The sequence below is a fragment of the Aotus nancymaae genome, unplaced genomic scaffold (genome assembly GCF_030222135.1).
Source record: "Aotus nancymaae isolate 86718 unplaced genomic scaffold, 86718_ANA_hifiasm-v0.15.2.pri h1tg000006l, whole genome shotgun sequence".
Classification (NCBI taxonomy): Eukaryota; Metazoa; Chordata; class Mammalia; order Primates; family Aotidae; genus Aotus; species Aotus nancymaae.
The window spans coordinates 66,546,720-66,570,500 of NW_026988417.1; the positions used below are offsets into that span (position 1 = coordinate 66,546,720).

The window sequence follows — 23,781 nt, forward strand, 5'->3', positions numbered from 1 at the left end:
GAGGTCAAGAGATTGAGACCATCCTGTCCAACATGGTGAAACCCCATCTCTACTAAAAATACAAAAAAAATTAGCTGGGTATGGTGGTGCACACCTGTAGTCCCAGCTACTCGGGAGGCTGAGGCAGGAGAATCGCTTGAACCCGGGAGGTGGAGGTTGCAGTGAGCCGAGGTGGTGTCACTGCACTCCAGCCTGGCACCTGGTGATGGAGCCAGATTCTGTCTAAAAAACAAAAAAAGAAAAGAAAAGTGGTTTACATAGGATCTTGCTAGTGGAAATTCAAGGAGGAGATACTCATAAGCAGGAAGCCTCTTTCCTTCCTAGGAAACTTCCTAACTGTGTGAAGAGCTGCTAGATTCTACAGTGCTTGATAGACAGCTCCCATGAACTGTTTGGCTTGTGAATGGCATTTCCAAGGTGAACAAACACTTGTTTGAAAGCTGTTATTCTGGTTAAAGAAGGGTCAAGAAAATCTTTTTCCTTTGAGTTGTTTGGGTGAAATATGTTTTTGTAAGCAAATTTACCTTTCTCTCTGAGTTTTCCAAAATTCGAATTGTGATTTTATGACAATATAGTTATTTGCACACATCATATAGTTATTTGCATTCAGTAAGAGTCTTTTAAACAGAGCAATTGGAGACACTGGTTCCTTTACCAAGACTTCAACTAAAATAGAATATTTTTAGGTAAAGTTCCAGCAAAGCTAACTTAAAAGAAGCCTATATAGCCAATTAATTATTGCTGCGTTTTAAGCAAATAATAAGGCCAAGTATAATAAGCCTAAAACTTTTCACACAAATTGGTCTTACTATAATTTGTCTTTAATAGAGAAGGAAGGCTAGAGAAAGAGAACTTGTTTCAAAGGAAAAGTGTAACACTTGATAATAGGTTTCAGCCCTAATTTTGTTTATTTTTTATTTTGTTTATTTATCTTTTGAGACAGAGTTTCGCTCTTGTTACCCAGGCTGGAGTGCAATGGCGCGATCTCGGCTCACCGCAACCTCCGCCTCCTGGGTTCAAGCGATTCTCCTGCCTCAGCCTCCTGAGTAGCTGGGATTACAGGCGCGCGCCACCATGCCCAGCTAATTTTTTGTAATTTTAGTAGAGACGAGGTTTCACCAGGTTGACAAGGATGCTCTTGATCTCTTGACCTCGTGATCCACCCTCCTTGGCCTCCCAAAGTGCTGGGATTACAGGCTTGAGCCACCGCGCCCGGCCCTCCTAATTTTGTTTATTTCGAGTGCAGATTGAATCATTATTTCTTGGCTACAATAATACTGTGGAGAGTACCAGTTTATAATTTTTCTTCATATTTTTAGATGGTACCCTAATAGAATAGGTTGCTTTTTATGTTCTAACATACAAATACTTTTTTGATTGTCAAAATATAAATGTTATTTATCTCTTATTGCTTTACTTCCAAGGAAACCAAAATTATGATATTCTGAAGACCAGAGATGTTAATCTCCCTCATTTGGCATCCTACTGGCCCAGATCTGTTTTCCGCTGCAAATGCTCTGCTCCCGAAACCATACGAGCACTCTCCCTCTAGGCCCAGGAACTGTCATAGAAGAGGTGGGTGCATGAGAATCTAAGGACCAGTTTTGAGAGAAAGAATTAGATAAAGGTAAGACAGGATACAAAAATGCCTAAACAAACCTAGTAAAACAAACCTAAGCTATTATGTGTCACTTTTGCATCTACCCCAACCATAAAGAATTTTTTGCTTCCTGTAGAATTAAATGAAAATATTTATTGATGAGATAAAGATACCTTATAACAAAGCCTCCTGGGTATAATGCTCCCAGTTATGAGTTTGCTAAGATCTATCTATCTATCTATCCGTCTATCGATCTGATTTTTTTTTTTTTTTTCAGAACAATGCTTATTTTGTTTGGTTTTTGTTTTAAGACAGAGCCTCACTCTTGTTGCCCAGACTGGAGTGCAGTGGCTGATCTTGGCTCACTGAAACCTCTGCCTCTCAGGTTCAAGCGATTCTCATGCCTCAAGCCTTCTGAAATAGCTGGGATTACAGGCATGCACCACAATGCCTGGCTAATTTTTGTATAATTATGTTTTGTATAGCAAGTTGTTATAAGTCTGTAATTAAAACCAAGCTTACAGTAGCTCAACACATAGAAATTAAAAATAAATTAGTTTTGTAACTTTGCCTTTTGGTTTTTGTTTGTTGGCTTTTTACTTAAAATAATAATTTTAAGAGGTAACGAATGCCTGCCCACATCCAGTCCTATCTGGCCTGGAATAATTATTGGCTATAAGTCTTTTGACTCTTAAGGCCCTTGGCCATCGGGAGTCACACTGAGGGATAAGATGGACCTGGGGCAGGCCGCCATGCCACCCTGGCAATGCTATGGAACAAAATAAAGATTTGATGGCCTTTATTGTTGCCTCTGGTGTATCTTGTCCAGAAGGGGGAAAATTTAAACCAAAGATTAAATTCTAAGCATCCCCAACCATCTGAATGGATTTTCTCCTTGGCAACGGTGCTCTTTAAAATTTAACCTGAGAGGCAGGGCATGGTGGCTCATGCCTGTAATCCCAACACTTTGGGAGGTCAAGATGTGCGGACCACTTGAGATTGGGAGTTCAAGACCAGCCTGACCAACGAGGAGAAATCCCATCTCTACTAAAAATACGAAATTAGCCGGATGTGGTGGCACATGCCTGTAATCAATACCAGCTACTTGGGAGGCTGAAGCAGGAGAATTTCTTGAACCCAGAAGGTGGAGGTTGCAGTAGCCTGGGCAACAAGAGCAAAACTCCATCTCAAAAAAAAAAAAAAGTTTCCCTGAGAGACTGTTTTAGGCCATGATGGCAAATGGGGATCAGACATTATACCTCTCCAGCATTAACGTCAACACAGATCTTTAAGTCTGATAAGAAACATTTACAACCTATTCTCTCTGAAGCCTGCTACCTGGAAGTGTCATCTGCATAATTAAACTTTGGTTTCCACAACACCTTATCTTAACCCAGACATTTCTTTCAGTTGATCCCAGGTCTTTAGGTAAACTCAGCCAATTGTTAACGAGAAAATTTTTACATCTGCCTATAAGCTGGAAGAACTCCCTCCACCCTTCAAATTGTCCCACTTTTCTGAACTGAACCAGCATATTTCTTAGATGTATTTGCTTGAAGTCTCATATCTCCCTAATATGTATAAAACCGAGCTGTGCCCCAACCAGCTCGGGCACATGTTCTTACAACCTCCTGAGGGCTGTGCCATGGCCATGATCAGTCTTATTTAGCTCTGCATAAATATCTTCAAATAAAAAAAAGAAAATCAACAAAGAAACATTAAGCTGTACACTAGACCCAAAACACCTAACTGACATTTACAGACTATTTTGCCCAACTGCTACAAAATATACATTCTTTTCATGAACACATGCAACATTCTCCAAAATAGACTATATCTTCATCCACAAAACAAATCTCAACAAATTCAAAAAAGTAGAAATCATATCAGATATCTTTTCTGATCAGAATGGAATAAAACTTGAAATCAATAATAAGAGGAGCCTTGGAAACTACACAAACACATGAAAATTAAACAACATGCTCCTGAATGAACAACAGACCAATGAAGAAATTAAGAAGAAGCTAAAAATTTTATTGTAACAAAATAAGATTATATTATACAAAAATATATGGGATACAGCAGAAGTAGTACTAAGAAGGAAGTTTATAGCAATAGACACCTATACCAAAAAGGTATAAGGACTTCAAATAAACAACCAAACAATTGTTGAATACCGTGAGTTCCAAATTTCTCTTCAAAGAATCAGTATGCCATTATGTTCAGTTTCTTTGTTCTCCATTTTAAAGTTTAACTTCCTCATTCTCTTCGTCTCCTTGCCCCTAGTTTCAGTAAACAACTTTCCCGCCAGCCCTAATCAGTAGTTCACATCTGTTCCCCTGGTCACCTGCTCTGTCCTGAGTCATCTCTGGTCACTTGCTCTAACTTGAGTCACCTTTAGTCATGTGTTCCGCAACTGTCTTTCCCACCGAAACTGCTCACCCTGCCACTCTGGCTCATACCACTGATCTCTTTAAAATAGCCAGTTGGAATTAGCTTAGACTTTGCAGTCCAACCCTAGCCAATAGAAGAACAACACAACGGTAGGAGCTACCTGTGTCAGGGATAAGAACCACTTCCCCTCCCTTGTTCAGGTGTGCTCTCTGCTTTATCCACAAGATGCTCCCTTCTGTAGAAGTAAAAATTGCTTTGCTGAGAAAATTTATGTTCAAGTGCTATTTCTTTTGCAGCACCAAAATATTTGCTTCTAACAATTTGGTGGCCCATATGGGGAGCCCATTCTCCCCCAGAGAACAGGTGTCCAGTTGCCTCTTGTGAGGAGACGTGTCTCACTGCCTTGTTGCAGTGGCCTCAGGGTGAGAGACTGGGGACCCACCCGGTGTGATGAATAAACCTGGACTCTCGGCAACATGGAAAGAACCTGGCCAGTGACCTGAGGGAAGGGATCCCTGCATACTGCAGCCACCAGATAACTCTGTGCACAGACTAAGGTAAGAAACTCTGTGCACAGACTGACGTCATAAAGGTGTCAAAGTATTTCCTTGGTGGCTGGGATATTCTGGAGGTTGAATGTGTATGTGAATAATCACAAGGACTACTGACTGTGGTGCTGCTTGTGTGAATGTTACTAAGCAATACTGCTGTGCAGAGTAAGTGGGTCCTATCTGCAGTTCCATGGTCACCTCATACGGCTTAGGGTGGATGCTGCCATGGGGATTATACTGGCATGCCAATGCCAAGAGGGACCTAGATCTCCTCCAGGGGAGAAGCCAGAGTGGATGAAGCACAAGAAAGGTGCAAGGAGCCTCCAGTGCATGGAGCTAAAGGATAGGAAAGGCATTTCTAATATGAGAAATTGAGCCTGATAGCCCTAGCAAGCCTCTAGAGAAAGACAGGTGAGACATTTCTAATATGAGAAATTGAGCCTAATAGCCCCAGTAAGCCTCTAAAGAAGGATAGGCAAAACATTTCTGATATGATAGATTGAGCCTAACTAGGACCAAATATGGGAAATACCACAAGCAAGACAGAGAGCAAGAAGGATAAAGATGGTAACAAGGATAATCTCCTTGATAGCCTCTGGGTCTCATGTTTAAATACTGGAAGGATAATGAAAGGACTAAACATAAGAAAAAGTAACAAATGATAAAATATTGCTGTTTTATTTGGACTCAGGGACCCATCCTCAAACCATCAATCTTCTGGCCAAAGTTTGGGTTGAATGAGGATGTAATTTGTCAACTTCTAATTCAATATACTAATGATAGAAGTCCAGTGTCTCAAGGAGACCTGGGCTATGATCTTTGCTAGAGGCAAGGACTTGTCCCCCTTTTTCCCTTAAAGAAAAAAAAAGGGAAGAACCTAATCTGGCACCTCAAAATGAAAAGTCTGAGGAGCCAGTTCCCATGTCTAAAGACTCCTCCAGCACATGGGATCCCCTAGACCATCTCCCCCAACTCCTTGTCCCCAATCCCTCTCCCTAGGTTGCCACTGCCACTCCAGATCCTTTCCAGATCCTTCACTGTCCCATGTTATTTCTCCTCCTTACAATCCTGACTCTTGGGAATTATCATCCCAAGTGTCTCCCCCTACCAGCCCAAGGAACCCCCCCCACCCAAGGGGACTCCATCGTGCAATAGAGAAATATAAAAAGCATATCCAAAACTTCCCTTTTCCCTCTACAGCTAAAGAGTCAGCCCCTGCTCTTTTCCCTTCAAGGGAGATACCACAAGGAGGGGGAGCCATTGGCTTCGTGAATGCTCCCTTAACCAGTTCAGAAGTCCGGAATTTTAAAAAGGAGCTTAAGCCACTACTAGATGACCCTTACAGAGTGGCAGATCAAATTGATCAATTCTTAGGACCTCAGTTATACACTTGGGTCGAGTTAATGTCTATCTTGGGCATCCTCTTTTCAGGAGAATAAAGGAGTATGATTTGTAGGGCTGCTATGGTAGCTTGGAAATGTGAGCACTCTCCTGGTCAAAACGTTCCTACCGTGGACCAAAAATTTCCCTCCTGAGATTTCTGGTGGAATAATAACAACCCACCTCATTGAGAAAACATGCAGGCAAATTATAGTAAAAGGAATTTGTGTATCAGTACCTTGAACCCAAAATCTCTGTAAGGCATTTGATATACAACTGGAAAAGGATGAAGGACCCATGAGATTCCTAGACAGCCTGAAGGAGAAAATGAGACAATACGCAGGCCTCAATTTAGAAGACCCCCTTGGTCAAGGAATGTTAAAATTCCAATTTGTCACTAAAAGTTGGCCAGATATTTCAAAGAAATTACAAAAAATAGAGAATTGGGAAGACCGTCTCCTAAGTGAACTTCTCAGGGAAGCTCAGAAGGTATATCTGAGGAGGGATGAATAAGAACAGAAACAAAAGACAGAACTTATGTTATCCACCTTCCAACAGATGGCTCCATACCCATGTACTAAGCAGAGCTTCCAGGGGGCCAGAAACTATAAAGGGTTCAAACCCTCCTTTAAAGGACCTAAGCCTCCATCTAGAGGACACAGGCCCTCATTTACCAAGTCCTCCATAGGGTATGGGGGAGCAAATTTGAATAATCCCAGAAATAAGAGCGGGGAAGGGCAAGATAGGTGCTACAAATGTGGAAGAACGGATCACCTTAAGAGAGAATGTCCCAAATTAAAAAAGGAGAAAGAAGGTCACTTTAAGAGATAATGTCCCGAATTAAAAAAGGAGAAAGAAGCCCTTCCATTCATGACTTTCGAGGAATAACAGGGGGCCATGGGCTCTGTCTCTTTTATCTTGAGTCCCACCATGAGCCCTTGATAAATTTAGAGGTGAGACCTAAACATGAGCTTATCACCTTTTTAATCAACTCTGGAGCACCTGTTCCTCTGTTTGCTTCTCCCCACTTAATATTGCCTGTTTTTCAGAAGAACTTTCAGTCTCTGGGGTAAAAGGAGAAGGGTTTAAAGCAAAAATTTTAGAGGACAGGAGTTAGATACCAGTATCAGCTTATATTCAGTTTTTGTTAATCCCTGAAGCAGGGACTAACTTATTAGGGAGGGATTTAATGTTAGGCATAGGCCTACAAGTCAGCCCAAGATTATTCCTCACCTCATTAAACCTACTCACCACTGCAGATGAAAAATATATTAATCCTAATGTCTGGTTCAAAGAGGGAAACTGAGGGAAATTCTGAGTCCCTCCAATCCCCATCAAGCTAAAAACCCCTGTAGAAGTAGTAAGGAGAAAGCAATACCCCATTCCCCTAGAGGGCAGGATAGAGTTGAAACCTATAATTGAAGGCCTTATTAAAGAATGTCTTGAGCCCTGCATGTCCTCTTCTAATACCCCAATACTGCCAGTCAAGAAATTAGACGGGTCATACTGGCTGGTACAGGACCTTAGAGCTATTAACCAAATAGTCCAGGCTACCCACCCTGTTGTCCCCAATCCTTACACCATTCTCAGTAAGATTCCATATAATCATCAAGGATTTACTGTAATAGATTTAAAGGATGCTTTTTGGGCATGTCCCCTGGCTGAAGATAGCCATGATATATTTGCTTTTGAGTGAGAGGATCCCCATTCAGGGCAGAAACATTTGCCCCAAGGGTTCACAGACTCCCCTAATCTTTTTGGCCAAATTTTAGAACAAGTATTAGAAAAAGTTGTCATCCCAAAACAAATATGCTTACTCTAGTACGTGGATGATAGTCTCATATCTGGTGAAGATATAGAGAAGGTAACTGACTTCTCTACACATATTCTTAACCATCTGCAATTTGAGGGGCTGTGAGTCTCAAAAGGAAAGCTTTAGTATGTAGAGCCTGAAGTTAAATATTTAGGCCACCTAATAAGTGCAGGCAAGTGAAGAATAGGGCCTGAACAAATTGAAGGAATTGTGTCCCTACACTTGCCTCAAACTAAACAAGAACTCAGAAAATTTGGGGGATTAGTTTGATACTGCCGCTTATGGATTGACTCATATGCACTACACAGTAAACTTTTATATCAAAAACTTGCCCAGGAGAAGCCTAGCCATTTCCTGTGGACTTCTGAGGAGGTTGGTCAAGTTGAGAAGCTGAAAGAAAGGCTCTTAACTGTTCCTATTTTAGTCTTGCCCTCCCTAGAAAAGCCATTCCACCTTTTTGGGAATGTGGACAGTGGAATAGCTTTAGGAGTGCTTACTCAAAAACACGGAGGCTGCCAGTAGCCTGTGGCCTTCCTATCAAAGGTCTTAGATCCAGTCACTTGTGGATGGCCTCAATGCATCCAATCCATTGCGTCTACAGCAATATTAGTCTAGGAAAGCAGAAAGTTAACCTTTGGAGGAAAACAATAAGCATGCCTCACCAAGTTAGAGCCACCTTAAACCAGAAAGCAGGGAGATGGCTTACTTACTCAAGAATCTTAAAATATAAGATCATTTCGTTAGAAAAAGATGATTTAACATTAACCACTAATAATTTTTCTCAACCCAGCACGTTTCCTAACAGGGAATCCAAATCTAAGGAGAGAGCACACATGTTTAGATTTAATTAATTACCATACAAAGGTTCAACCAGACCTAGGAGAAACTCCCTTCAGGATGGGATGGCACTTATTTATAGATGTTTCCTCCAGGGTGATTGGGGGTAAAAGACATAATGGGTATTCAGTAATTGATGGAGAAACTCTTGTAGAAATAGAGTCAGGAAAATTGCCTAATAACTGGTCTGCTCAAACGTGTGAGCGGTTGCAGTCAGCCAAGCCTTAAAGTACTTGAAGAACCAGGAAGGAACCATCTATACCAATTCAAAGAAAGCCTTTGGAATGGCTTATACATTTGGAAAAATTTGGACTGAACAAGATCTCATTACTAGTAAAGGTCAAGACCTTGTTCACAAGGAGCTAATCACCCAAGTATTGAATATCCTTCAGTTGCCAGAAGTAATAGCTATTGTCCATGTCCTTGGACACCAGAAAAACTTTTCTTTTGAAAGTCGAGGAAATAAACTAGCAGATCAGATAACCAAACAGGCTGCTGTTTCCTCTAAAATGTCTTTTCCACTTAACTCCCTAACTTTCTCCTCCTACTATAATCCCCATTTTCTCTTCCACTGAAAAAGAAAAACTAATGAAGATAGGTACTAAAGAGAATTCAGAAGGAAAATGGATATTGCCAGACCAGTGAGAAAGGTTATCCAAACTCCTCATGAGGGAAATCTTGTCCCAACTACATCAAGGGACCCATTGGGGGCCTCAGGCCATGTGTGATGCAGTTCTCAGGGTTTATGGGTGTATGGGAATTTATACCCTGGCCAAACAGGTTATAGATGGTTGCTTAGTATGTACGAAAACTAATAAGATATAAAAAGATTACCCCTCAGGGAAAGGAATCCAAGCTTAAGGCCATTCCAGAGTATCCAAGTTGATTACATGGAAATGCCTCCAATAAGTCGTCTAAAATATTTACTAGTCATAGTAGATCACCTCACTCACTGGGTCGAAGCTATCCCCTTTTCAGATGCAGCTGCCAATAATGTAGTCAAGGCCCTAAGTGCAAATATAGTACCCAGGTTTAGACTAATAGAAAATATTGACTCAGACAATGGAACTCATTTCACCACACACATCATTAAAAAGCTATCTCAAACATTAGATATTAGATGGGAATACTATACTCCCTGGCACCCACCTTCATCAGGGTGAGTAGAAAGAATAAATCAGGCTCTAAAGAACCACTTAACCAAATTAGTTCTAGAGACTCGGTCACCATGGACCAAATGCCTTTCTATTGCCCTGTTGAGAATCCAAACTGCCCCACTGAAAGATACTGGTCTTTCTTTTTATGGGATGCTCTACAGATTGCCTTATTTACACTCCACTTCTGACATTCCTACCTTTGAAACAAAAGATCAATTTCTTACAAATTATATACTTGGTCTGTCTTCTACTTTCTCTTCTCTTAAAACTTAAGGTCTCTTAGCACAGCTGGTGCCCTGGAGTTCCCAGTGCATCAATATCAACCTGGGAATCATGTCCTCATAAAAAGCTGCAAACAGGAAAAGCTCAAACCGACCTGGGAAGGAACTTACCTAGTCCTCCTAACTACTGAAACCACAGTCTGGATAGCAGAAAGAAGATGGACCCATCACACCAGAGTCAAGATAGTGCTTTCCCTTCCAGAGTCATGGGCCATAGTCCCAGGGAGAAACCCTACCAAACTAAAGCTAAGAAAAGTTTAACTCTCCTTCATTTATTTTATTACTCCTTCTTCCCTTGTTCTACTGCTGACCACCCCATTATTAAGGTGACCAAGTCAATTTTGCCCAAACTATTACATTTGATGCCTGTCTTGTTATACCCTGTGGAGATTTGCCAAGTCAAAGACAGCTCTCCACTTCAGAAAAGTACCTCTGTCCTTCCTGACTGTCCTCAGACTGGACATTAGTGAATTTGGATAATGTAGTCTGGGAAGATTTTGATGAAGACCCCAGTGTCAATGAGGAGTCTTGCTCCCCTGATACACAGCTTTTATGACATAGTTGGTCCAACATTCTGTGGACCACTAAAGAGCAAGGATGGACTGCCCCAACCAGTAATTGTAATTACATAAAACCACACATTCATTTTACTAAAGGAACAGCTTCCCCTAACGGTCAGCTAAACCAGTGCAATCCAATACAGGTTATTATATTAAACCCTCAAAGTTCTTCCCCTTCTTTAAGCCAATTCTCTTCTTTAAGCCAGTTTTATGGTATGGAGACTGAGGTTTCAGAAATCCTATTGGATCTTTTGAAATACATTTCATTGATCCCCTACCACCTACACCTTTCGCCATGCCTTCTTCCAAAACCTCTAACAATGAAATAGTTGTTCCTCTTCCATCTAATGACAAGACCAAGGTAGCTATTGTAGAAGTTAAAGACCTAAAACAAACATTGGCAATTGAGACAGTATATCAAGATGCAAATGCCTCATTGGAATTGATCAAATATTCCATCCACACGTTAAACAAAAGCAATTGTTATGCTTGTGTGCATGGCAGGCCAGAGGCTCAGAATGTACCCTTTACAGTAGGATGGTCCTCCAGTCGACCAGGCATGGGCTGTATGGTAGCTCTTTTCCAGGATTCCACAGCCTGGGGTAACAAGTCGTGCCAAGCTCTCTCTCTGCTATATCCCGAAGTTTGACACCCTGCGGGTCAGCCCCTGAGGGCCATCCAGCTTCCGTTTTATGAAACTAAGTTCACTTCATATCTCTCACAACAAGAGGAAACTTAGTGTTCCTTGGAGACCTGAAGGGATGCACTGAGCTTAAGACTTTTCAAGAGCTTATCAGTCAGCCCTTGTTCATCCCCAAGCAGATGTGTGGTGGTATTGTGGTGGACCTTTATTAGACACTCTGCCAAGTAACTGGAGTGGCACTTGTGCTCTAGTCCAATGGGCTATCCCTTTCACTCTGGCATTTCATCAATCAGAGGGAGGAAAAATACAATATGGTAAAGCAAGAGAAGCTCCTTATTGGTCTTTCAACTCTCACATTTATTTAGATGCATTTGGAGTCCCACAAGGAGTACCAGATAAATTTAAAGCCCAAGATCAAACAGCTGCAGGATTTGAGTCAATATTTTGGTGGGTGACAATTAAAAAAATGTAGATTGGGTAAATTACATTTATTACAACCAACAGTGGTTTACTGACTACACTAGAGATGCTGTTAAAGGAATAGATGAACAATTAGGGGCTACTAGCCAGATGGCTTGGTAAGATAGAATAGGCTTAGACATGATATTAGCAGAAAAAGGAGTAGTTTGTGTTATGATTAAAACTCAATGTTGTACCTTCATCCCAAACAATACGACCCCTGACAGAAGTATAACAAAGACATTGCAAGGTCGAACTGCTCTGTCCAATGAGTTAGCCACAAACTCAGGAGTAAATGGCCCCTTCACAGGGTGGCTAGAAAAATGGTTTGGTAAATGGAAAGGAATCATAGCATCAGTTCTTACTTCTCTCACAGCCGTAGTGGGTGTACTCATTCTGGTTGGATGTTGTGTCATACCCTGAATCTGTGGGCTGGTGCAAAGACTCATAGAAGCAGCACGTACTAAAACCTCCCTTAACTTTCCTCCACCTTATTCTGAGAAGCTTCTTCTTTTAGAGAATCAAGCAGAATAATTAAGCAAAGACATGTTAAGGAAGTTTGAAGAGAGATCTGTGAAATTCAAGAGGAGGGAATTGTTGAATACTGTGAGTTCCAGATTTCTCTTCAAAGAATCAGTATGCCAGTATATTCAGTTTCTGAGTTCTTTGTTCTCCATTTTAAAGTTTAACTTCCTCATTCTCTTTATCTCCATGCCCCTAGTTTCAGTAAACAACTGTCCTGCTAGCCCTAATCAGTAGTTCCCATCTGTTCCCCTGGTCACCTGCTCCATCCTGAGTCACTCCGGTCACCTGCTTTGACCTGAGTCATCTTTAGTCATCTGTTTTCATAACCGACTTGTCCACCAAAACTGATCACCCCACCACTCTGGCTCATACCTCTGCTCTCTTTAAAATTGCCAATCAGAATTAGCTTAGATTGTGTGGTCCAACCCTAGCCAATAGGGGAATGATATAGCAGTAGGGGCTACCTACATCAGGGATAAGAACCCTTTCCCCTCCCTTGTTCAGGTGTGCTGTCTGCTCCATCCACAAGATGCACCCTTCTACAGAAGTAAAAGTTGCCTTGCTGAGAAAATTTATGTTTAAGTGCTACTTCCTTTGTGGCACCAAAAAATTTGCTTCTAACACAATGCACTTCAATGAACTAGAAAAGCAAGAGCAAACCAAATCCAAAATTAGTGTAAGAAAACAAGCAATAATGACCAGGTAGAAATAAATGAAAGTGAGACTAAAAAACAATACAGAAGATCAGTGAATCAAAAACTTGTTTTTCTGAGAAGATAAAATTGACAAGCCTTTAGTCAGACTGTGAAAAAGGAGAAGACATAAATAAAATCAGAAATGAAAAAGGATACATAAAAACTGATACAGAAATACAAAGAATCATTAGAGACTATTATGAGCAACTAGATGACAATGAATTGGGCAACCCAGAATAAATGGATAAATTTCTGCACATAACCAACTTACTAAGATTGAGCTATGAATAGAAAACCTCAACAACCAATAACAAGTAACGAAATTGAAGCTGTAATAAGTCCTCATCTGACTAGGCATGTTGGCTCATTCCTGTAATCCCAACACTATAGGAGGTTAAGGCAGGAGGATTGCTTGAGACCAGGAGTTCTAGAAGAGCCTGGGACATATAGCAAGATCCCATCTCTACAAAAAATAAAATACAATAAAAATTAGCCAGGCATTGTGGCATCTATCTGTAGTCCCAGCTACTCGTGAGGCTGAGGCAAGAGAATTGCTTGAGCCCAGGAGTTCAAGGCTGCAGTGAAGTATATCATGCCACTCCACTCTAGCTTGAGCAACAGAGCAAGACCATTTCTCAGAAAAATTAATAATACTACAAAGCTATAGTAACCAAATCAGCATGGCATTGGTATAAAAACAGACACCTAGAACAATGGAATGTAATAGACAACCAGCTATCAATCCATGTATTCACAGCCGGTGCATTTTCCAAAGAGGTGCCAAGAACATATGACAGGGAGCAGACAGTTTCTTTAATAAATGGTGTTGGGAAAACTGGATAACTATATGCAGAAGAATGAAACTAGACACACTTCATCATATATAAAAATCAAAATGAATTAAAGACTTAAATTCAAGACATGAGACTATGAGCCTCCTATTCAAAAAAAACTGGAAAAATGCTCCCAGAGATTGGTCTGGATAAATTTTTTTTGTACAAGACATCAAAAGCATAGGCAACCAAAGCAAAAATAAATGGGATCACATTAAGCTAAAACACTTTTGTACAGCAAAGGAAACAATTAACAAACTAAAGAAACAACCCATAGAATGGGAGAAAATATTTACAAACTATCCACCTGACAAGGGATTAATAACCAGAATATGTAAGGAGCTGAAACAACTCAACAGCAAACAACAACAACAAATAATAATCTGATTTAAAAATGGGCAAAAGTTTCTAACAGGTATTTCTCAAAAGAAGATACATGAATAGCCAACAGTATATGAATAATGCTCAGCATCACTAATCATCATAGAAATGCAAATCAAAACCACAATGAGATATCATCTCATTCCAGTTAGAATGGCTTTTTATCAAATGACAGGGAATAGCAGATGCTAGTGAGGATGTGGAGAAAGGGGAATCCTCATACACTGTTGGTGGGAATGCAAATTAGTATAATCAGTATGGAAATCTGTATGGAGGTTCCTCGAAAAACTAAAAATAGAACTACTATATGATCCAGCAAGTCCACTACTGGTTATGTATTTGATTGCAATAGGAGACAGACAAAGTTCCTAGGAAGACAAGGATGGGTCCCTGGTGAAACCTGATCTTCAAGCCAAAGACAGCCTGAAGCCTGAAAACTGAGCTGCTAGTTCTGGATAGAGTCCACAACCAGAGTGAAAACTTTCTCAATGCCTTTTGCCAGTCGGAATGGTGCTTTTTCCAGGCCTGTGCATGGACCAATCAGCATGCACTCCCCCGTTCTGAACCCATAAAAGCCCTGGACTTGGTCTCACAGATGGTTACCGGGCCCCCTCTCACACAGAGGGCTACCCACTTTGGGTCCCATCTTGTGTTGAAAGTTTTCCTGTTGCTCAATAAAATTCTTCTCTGCCTTGCTCACTCTCTTGTGTCCTCATACCTCATTCCTCTTGGTCATAGGACAAGAACCTGGAACTCACCAAATAGTGGGTAAAAAAAGAGCTGTAACATGCACTCCTGCTCACCGAGCTAGGGGAGTGAAAAGAGTGCTGGATACCACACACCCCAGTTTGCTGAGCTGCAGGCAGCAGGAATGAATGAACTGTAACATGCCTCTGTCTGCCAAGCTGTGGACAGGGGGGAGAGCTATAACATGCCTCTATTCACCTAGCTGTGGGCTGCAGGGAGAACTGTAACATGCCCTCATCCACCAAGCTGCAGGCAGTGGGGAGAGCTATAACATGCCTATTTGCCTAGCTGCAGGTGTGAAGAAGCAAAGCAGTTAGGTGCCATTCCCTCCTGGCTGGCTCACTGAACTGTTAATCCAAACCCCATGACATTTCCTGCAGGCTCAGACCTCAGGACTTCCCGGGAAAAAGCTGTAATACCCCTTGGGGCTCTGTGGTTGCTGGCATCTCTGAGTTTTTGGACACCACCAGGTTCCCCTCATCTAGACTCTGGCATCCAAAGTGAAAACCATCCAGCATTCCCAGTCCAGCTGTAGGCTGATTGCGGAGTCCCTGTTCAGGTGTGAGATCTGGGCTGGGGTGTGAACCAAGTGCAGCTTGCCAGCCAACTGGGCAGAGTGAGTCCAGCAGGCCTGATCCAGGCCCTGGGCAGAGGTCATGGTAGCTACGGAGATTTCTGGCTGGTGAAGCCACACCGAAGGAATCCTGTAATATATTCAAAAGAAAGGAAATCAATATATCCAAGAGATACCTGCATTCCCGTGTTTATTGCAGCACTATTCACAAGAGCTGAAATATATGGTTTTAACCTAAGTGTTCTTCAGTGGATAAATGGATAAAGAAAATGGAGTGTGTGTGTGTGTGTGTGTGTGTGTGTGTGTGTGTGTGTGTGTATGGAGCGTGTGTGTGTATCAGCATGCATATATATAGGTGTATATATATATACACACACACAATGGAATATTATTCAGCCATAAGAAAATGAAATCTTGTCATTTGCAGCAACATGGAATGGACTGGAAATCATATTAAGTGAAACAAGCTAAGTACAGGAAGACAGATATCACATGTTCTTTCTCATATCTGGGAGCTAAAAAAGTGGATATCATAAAGATGGAGAATAGATTGGTGGTTACTAGAAGGGTAGAGGAGAGAAGAGGAAGGAGAGAGGTTGATAATGGGTACAAATGTACAATTTGATAGAAGAAATAAGACCTGGGAGAGAGATCCAAGATGGCTGATGACTAGCAGCTCGGGATTGTAGCTCTCAGTGAAAGTGCAGAGAATGAGAGGACGCCACACTTTCAGACTAATTTTTGTTGCTCACAGACCAGGAGATTCTCAGTGGAGGAGCCCCATGGGTCACCAGCGCGAGTCTCGTGGCCAGCGCGGCGGTTTTGCCGGAGCCTCGGTGCGGCAGTTCTTGGTGCAGAGTGAGCGGGACTGGGTCCCCTTTTGGCTGATGTCGTTCGGAGCTCCGGGAAGACAGAGTCACCTATTCAGCTGATTGAAGGACGGATTCAAGAAGGGAGCTAGACCAGAGATTCCCTGGCAGAAAAGCACTAACAATCTTAACACCGCTGTTTTGGCTGGTGCAGTGGATTGCTCAGATTTCAGTGCTGGGAATCAACAAGTTGGACATCCTAATTTGAAAGTCGGTAATCACAAAGATGACAGGTGGATAAATTTACAATAATGGGAAGAAACCAGCATAAAAAGGCTGAGAATACCCAAAATCAGAATGCCTCTCCCTCTACAGGGGATCACAGTTCCTCATCAGCAACGGAACAAGGCCTGATGGAGAATGAGTGCATTCCATTAACAGAAGTAGGCTTCAGAAGGTGGATGATAAGAAACTTCTGTGAATTAAAAGAACATGTTCTAACCCAATGCAAAGAAACTAAGAACTTTGAAAAAAGGTTTGATGAAATCCTAATGAGAATAGACAATTTAGAGAGGAATATAAGTGAATTAATGGAGCTGAAAAACACAACACAAGAACTTTGTGAAGTATGCACAAGTTTTAACAGTCGAATTGATCAAGCAGAAGAAAGGATATCAGAGGTCAAAGACCAACTTAATGAAATAAAATGAGAAGTCAAGATTAGAGAAAAAAGGATAAAAAGGAATGAGCAAAGTCTCCAAGAAATATGGGACTATGCGAAAAGACCTAATCTACGTTTGATAGGTGTACGTGAATGTGACGAAGAGAATGAATCCAAATTGGAAAATACTCTTCAGGAGATTATTCAGGAAAACTTTCCCAACCTAGTAAGGCGAACAATATTCAACTCCAGGCAATACAGAGAACACCACAAAGATATTCCTCAAGAAGACCAACCCCAAGGCACATAATTGTCAGATTCACTAGGGTTGAAATGAAGGAGAAAATACTAAGAGCAGCCAGAGAGAAAGGTCAGGTTACCCACAAAGGGAAGCCTATCAGACTTACAGCAGATCTCTCAGCAGAAACCCTACAAGCCATAAAAGAGTAGGGGCCAATATTCAACATCCTTAAAGAAAAGAACTTTCAACCCAGAATTTCATATCCAGCCAAACTAAGCTTCATAAGCAAAGGAAAAATAAAATCTTTTGTGAACAAGCAAGTACTCAGAGATTTCGCCATCACCAGGCCTGCTTTACAAGAGCTTCTGAAAGAAGCACTACACATATAAAGGAACAACCAGTATCAGCCTTTCCAAAAATATATCAAAAAGTGAACAGCATTAACATAATGAAGAACTAACATCAACTAATGGGCAAAACAGCCAGCTAGCATCAAACGGCAGTATTAAACTCATATATATTATTAACTGGATAAAAAGCCAAAACCCATCAGTATGCTGTATCCAGACCCATCTCACATGAAACGATACACAAAGACTCAAAACAAAGGGACGGAGGAAGATTTACTAACCAAATGGAGAGCAAAAATAAATAAATAAATAAAAAGCAGGGGTTGCAATTCTCACCTCTGATAAAATAGACTTTAAAGCAACAAAGATCAAAAGAGGCAAAGAAGGGCATTACATAATGGTAAAAGGATCAATGCAACAAGAAGAGCTAACGATCTTAAATATACATGCACCCAATACAGGAGCACCCAGATACATAAGACAAGTTCTTAATGACTTAGAAAGAGACAGCCTCCCACACAATAATAGTGGGAGACTGTAACATCACATTGTCAATATTAGACTGATCAATGAGATAGAAAATTAACAAGGACATCCAGGACTTGAACTCAGACCCGGAACAAGTAAACTTAATAAACATTTATAGAACTCTCCACTTCAAATACACAAAACACACATTCTTATCAGTACCATATCACACCTATTCCAAAAGTGACTACATAATTGGAAGTAAATCACTCCTCAATAATTGCATAGCATTTCATAGGTTTAAATGAAATATTGATTGGCTGCTTGTTTGTTATTTTCTTCCCTTATTCCTTCCTGTCTCCATTGTTAAGCACAATTATTGGCATAAAAGAGGTTTTCAATTCCCATTTTTGGACTGCATTCTAGTCTGGGCAATAAAGCAATATTCCCATTCTCTCTCCCTCTTTCTCTTCCTTTTTCTTCCTCTTCTTCATTCTTTTTTTTTTCTTTTTCTCTTTCTTTCTTCCTTTTTTTCTTTAAAAAATAAAAAATAAAAAGACCTAATATTTGATAGATTAATAGGGTGATCTATCAAGCATTAGGTCTTTTTTTTTTGAGTAAGCCCTAATGTTTGAAGAAATAAGACCCAATGTTTGATAGATCAGTAAAATACCTAGAAGAAAACAATTTGAATGTTCCTAGCATACAGAAAAGACATATTTAAGATGATAGATCTTCTAATTACACTGATTTGCTCTTTAAAAATTATATGAATGTATTAAATTTTCACATGTATCCTGAAAAAAGTACATATCTATTGTGTATCAATTAAAAAAAAAACTAAAAGTTGGGCAGTAAAGAATGGCTTAATAAAGAATATGTTATTTATCTGGCCTTTGAAAGCTGATGGGGCATATCATGATGGTAGGACATAAATGTTCCTATTCTCTTTTTTCTCTCTAATCGAATCTCTGTTCTGCAGCCACTTCTTTTCTTTTCTTTTCTTTTTTCAGGTTTCAGTAAGGTTTAATGCAATGTGCTTGAAACATCCAAGCTGTTTTCAGAAACATAAGAAGTCTGAAGTTGAGCTGTGGATTTCTTTGTATCCATCCTGAGGACTTGGGCTGTTCCAGATGCAGCAGGTGCTGAGGTGGGAGGAACTGGCGCCACTGGGCACCAGAGGGGTCTGCAAAGGGCTAGCATAATTAATCATCCTTCTTACATCCTTGCCATTGATGTATGGTACCCAGCCCGGATCAGCCACCAGTCGGTGGCCCACACCAGCCCCACAGTGCCCACAGTGCCCCATGTGCAGGCTGTGAGCATCCAGTTCTTGACCCGCTCCTGGCAGCACAGGCCCAGGAAAGCAGGTTAACATCACGGTGGAGTCACACCCTCAAGGTGACCCTGTCCTGCTGACCTTATTTTCTCCCTCCCTCCCTCCCTCTCTCTCTCTTTCTTTCTTTCTTTCTTTTTCAGTCTCCTTCTTGCACCCAGGCTGGAGTGCAGTGGTGGGATCTCAGCCCACTGCAACCTCTGCCTCCTGGGTTCAAATAATCCTCTTGCCTCAGCCTCCTGAGAAGCTGGGCTTACAGGTGCCTGCATCTTGCCTGGCTAATTTTTGTATTTTTAGTAGAGACAGGGTTTCACCATGTTGGCCAGACTGCTCTGGAACTCCTGACCTCAAGTGATCCGCCTGCTTTGGACTCCCAAAGTGCTGGGATTACAGGCATGAGCCACCATGTCTGGCCAACAGCCAGACATATTTTCAAACCTGAGTAGAATCAGATTTCTTTCCTTCTTAAAATCCTCAAATTGCTTTTCATCTTTCCTGGTAGGAGGTTGAAAATTCCTTAAAGGAGCCAGGCACAGTGGCTCATGCCTGTGATCCCAATGCTTTGGCAGGCTGAGACCTCAAGCGATCAGGAGGATTACATGAGGATAGGAGCTTAAGACCAACCTGGGCAACATACAAGACCTGTCTCTACAAAAAAAAAAAAAAAATTGTCTTAAATTAGCCAGGCAGGATGGTGCACACCTGTAGTCTCAGCCATTCAAGAGTCTGAGGTGGGGGATCCCTTGAGCTCAGGAGTTTGAGGTTGCAGTGAGCTATGATTGAGAAACTGCACTCTAGCCTGAGCGACAGAGACTCTGTCTCTAAAACAAACAACATTTCTTAAAGAATCTTTTGACCTGGATCCTGCTCCTTTTCTCTGGGCTTATCTCTCATTCCTCAGCTATACTGAATTTCTTTCTTTTTTTTTTTTTTTAAGTATCATGCTAATGCATTCCTGGGCCTTTTCTCATATAGCTCTTCTTCTGTAGACTGCTCATTTCTCCTATCACCAAGCAGACTTCTACTTATATTTTAGGGTTTCTTCTTCTAGGAAACCTTTTCTGATAATGTAATTGCATCTTTTGTCCCTTTCATAACATCCTCAACTTCCCCTGAAATAGTACCCAATTTGGTTTTAATTTTTTGTTTTCTTATTTCACTGTAAGTTCCCTAATAACAACATCTGACGTTTGTGGAGGGCCATGTGTCAAGAACTGTTTTATGCACTTGATGTGCATTCTTTAATCTTTACAACAAACCTGTGATGCTTTATTGCTCCTTTTCAACAGATAAGAAACAAAGCAAATGCAGGTTAGGGAACCTCACAGTAAGGGGTAAAACCCATATTTTAACCTGATCTGCTTGATTCTGGTGCCTTCACCATTATTCCATTAGATGCTTGGCACATGGTAAGCATTCAACAGCTATTTATTGAATGGATGAACTTGGTAAACCTAACCAGTATAGAAGAAAAGCACTCAGGATTATTGGAAACAAAGTAGAAAGTTAGGCCCAGATAGAGAGACTCTAGGACCCGGAGAAGAAGTTTAGACTGGAGGTAGCTGGGAATAGGGACTCATTGTTAACATTTTTTAAAAAAGATTAGATTGGCAACAGTTTAAACAACTTCGACACAGCCCCTTCTGTCTCAACCTTCAACTTGAAATTAGTACATGTAGAAAAGGGCATGGTGAAACATTTATGAAAAAAATTATTATTTTAATGCATAAAGTTGAAAGGCTAAAATTTTGTTTGTTTTTTAACTGAAGATCATATACGTGTAAATAACAGAAAGTGTATATTTTTTTCAGATAAATTTATAGCATGACCATTATGATTTTATATTTTAAAAACAAAAATAGATGTTTAAAAAACTACTTTCCCCAGGATATTAGGAGCAAATCATGTCTTACTGAGAATTTAAGTTACAAGTGCTTATCAAAACTTTTTTAATATATTTTTTGGCAGATTTCTCTTTTAAAAATCTTTTCTTCAATCAGGGTTTTAGGGATTGTGTGAAACCCAAAATAAGAAAATCAACTATGTCAATCAGTAACTTTTAATGCTTTCTGTTGCTTCCATGTTCACAGGGCAAATACAGTTATACATCTTTTTTTTTAAAAAAAAATAACAGTTTTAATTTTTCCTTCTTACACTTTTTTTTTTCTTTCCAGACAGAGTCCTGCTCTGTCACCCAGGCTGGAGTGCAGTAGCATGATTTCAGCTCACTGCAACCTCTGCCTTCCATGTTCAAGCTATTCTCCTCCCTCAGCCTCCTGAGTAGCTGGGACTGCAGGCTTGCACCACCACACCTGGCTAATTTTTGTATTATTAGTAGAGATGGGGTTTCACCATATTGGCCAGGCTGGTCTTGAACTCTTCATCTTATGATCTGCCCGCCTCAGGCTCCCAAAGTGCTGGGATTACAGGCGTGAGCCACCGTGCCCAGCCCCTTTTTACTCTTTATGCCTGTTACTTCTTTAACATCTCTTATTGCACTGACTAACATCTCCAGGACAATGGTGGATAGAAATAGTTGAGAGCACAAATCCTTGCCCTGTTCCCTGTCTTAGGGGGAAAGCATTTGATCTTTCACAGTTCAGTAAGTTATTAGCAGTTGGCTTTTTGTAGATGGCCTTTAGCAGCTGAAGAAGTTTCCTTCTATTTCTATTTCACTAGAGTTTTTATTATGAATAATGTTGGATTTTTCAAATGTCTGTTCTGTCTGTTGAGATAGCCTTATTTTTATCTTGTTCTGTTAATGTGGAGGATTGTACTGATATTTTCTTTTTTTTTTTTTTGGGATGGAGTCTCACTCTCACCTAGGCTAGAGTGCAATGACGTGGTCTCAGCTCACTGCAAACTCCGCCTCCCAGGTTCAAGTGATTCTCCTACTTCAGCCTCCCAAGTAGTTGGGACTACAAGCACATGCCACCACACCTGGCTAATTTCTGTATTTTTAGTAGAGACAGGGTTTCACTATGTTGGCTAGGCTTGTCTCGAACTCCCGACCTTATGATCTGCCCACCTCCGCCTCTCAAAGTGCTGAGATTACAGGCATGGGCCACCATGCCTGACCTGATTTTCAACTGTTAAACATCTTGTATTCCAGTGATAAACCTCATTTGGTATTATCCTTTCATATATATTTGATTTTAAAATATAATTTTTTTTTCCGAGACAAAGTCTGGCTCTGTCACCCAGGCTGGAGTGCAATGGCATGATCTTGGCTCACTGCAACCTCCGCTTCCTGGCCTCAAGTAATTCTCCTGCCTCAGCCTCCCAAATAGTTGGGATTTTTTTTTTTTTTTTTTTTTGAGATGCAGTCTCGCTCTGTCACCCAGGCTGGAGTGGAGTGGCATACATACCTGTACTCCTAGCTACTCAGGAGGCTTGAGGCACAAGAATCACTTGAACACAAGAGGCGGAGGTTACAGTGAACCAAGATTGCACCACTGTATTCCAGCCTGGGCAATAGAGCAAGGCTCTGTCTCAAAAAAAAAAAAAAAAAACAAACAGAGAAGTTATACATCTTAACAACAAGAAGACATTCTGAGAAATGTGATTTTTGTCATAGTACAAACACAATAGAGTGGTATACATAGTACAAACAAATTTAGGTGATATAGCTCACTGCACACCTAGGATATATGGTATAGCCTAGAGCTTCTAGGCTACCAACCTGTACAGCAAGTTTCTGTACATGAATATTGTAGGCAATTGCAACACAATGGTATTATGTATCTAAACATATGTAAACATAGAACAGCTACAGTAAAAATACAGTATAGCTATCTTATGGGACCACTGTTATATATGAGGTCTTATATCTTGGAAGTGAAAACAGCAGTCATTTACCTATAGGATATACAATTTATATTTTCATTTATATGCCATAAAAAGTTATATGACTGTAAGTTTTATCTCCATTCTCTCTTGTTCTCTCTCTTCTTTTTCCCTCCCCGTTTTTCTATCTGTAGAGATTGATAGCTGATATAAGTATTGGAAAGAATTTACTATCCTTTTAAGAATATTACCTTTAGCATATTTCAATATGTCTAATTTTAGTTTGGGTTTAATTTTATTTATTTTTAATTTTTAAAATTTTTTCAAGATGGTGTCATTCTGTTGCCTAGGCTGGAATGCAATGGCATAGTGTTGGCTCACTGCAAGTTCCACCCCACACCCCCCACCCCAGCGTTCAAGTGATTCTCCTGTGTCAGCCTCCTCAGTAGCTGGAATTACAGACATGCACCACCATGCCCAGCTGATTTTTGTATTTTTAGTAGAAATGGGATTTCACCATGATGGCCAGGCTGGTCTTGAACTCCTGACCTCAAGTGAACCGCCCACCTTAGCCTCCCAAAGTGCTGGAATTACAGCTGTAAGCCATTGCACCCGGCCTAGTTTGGGGATAATTTTAGACTACTGAGATGCAAAATAATTTAAGCAACCAAAATGTAATATATAATATATTATGATATGA

The 23,781-nt window shown here is 40.7% G+C and overlaps 1 long non-coding RNA gene across 1 annotated transcript in view; it reads left to right on the forward strand.

The window, feature by feature from the left end:
* LOC105725389 (uncharacterized) overlaps positions 1 to 19,086 on the forward strand; it is a 39,190-nt gene extending 20,104 nt beyond the window's left edge. Inside the window, exons 3-4 of the long non-coding RNA XR_001109282.3 lie at positions 1,425 to 1,627; positions 18,973 to 19,086. This is a non-coding gene — a long non-coding RNA (uncharacterized LOC105725389). The remainder of the gene's footprint in view (positions 1 to 1,424; positions 1,628 to 18,972) is intronic.
* Positions 19,087 to 23,781: the final 4,695 nt, after the last annotated feature.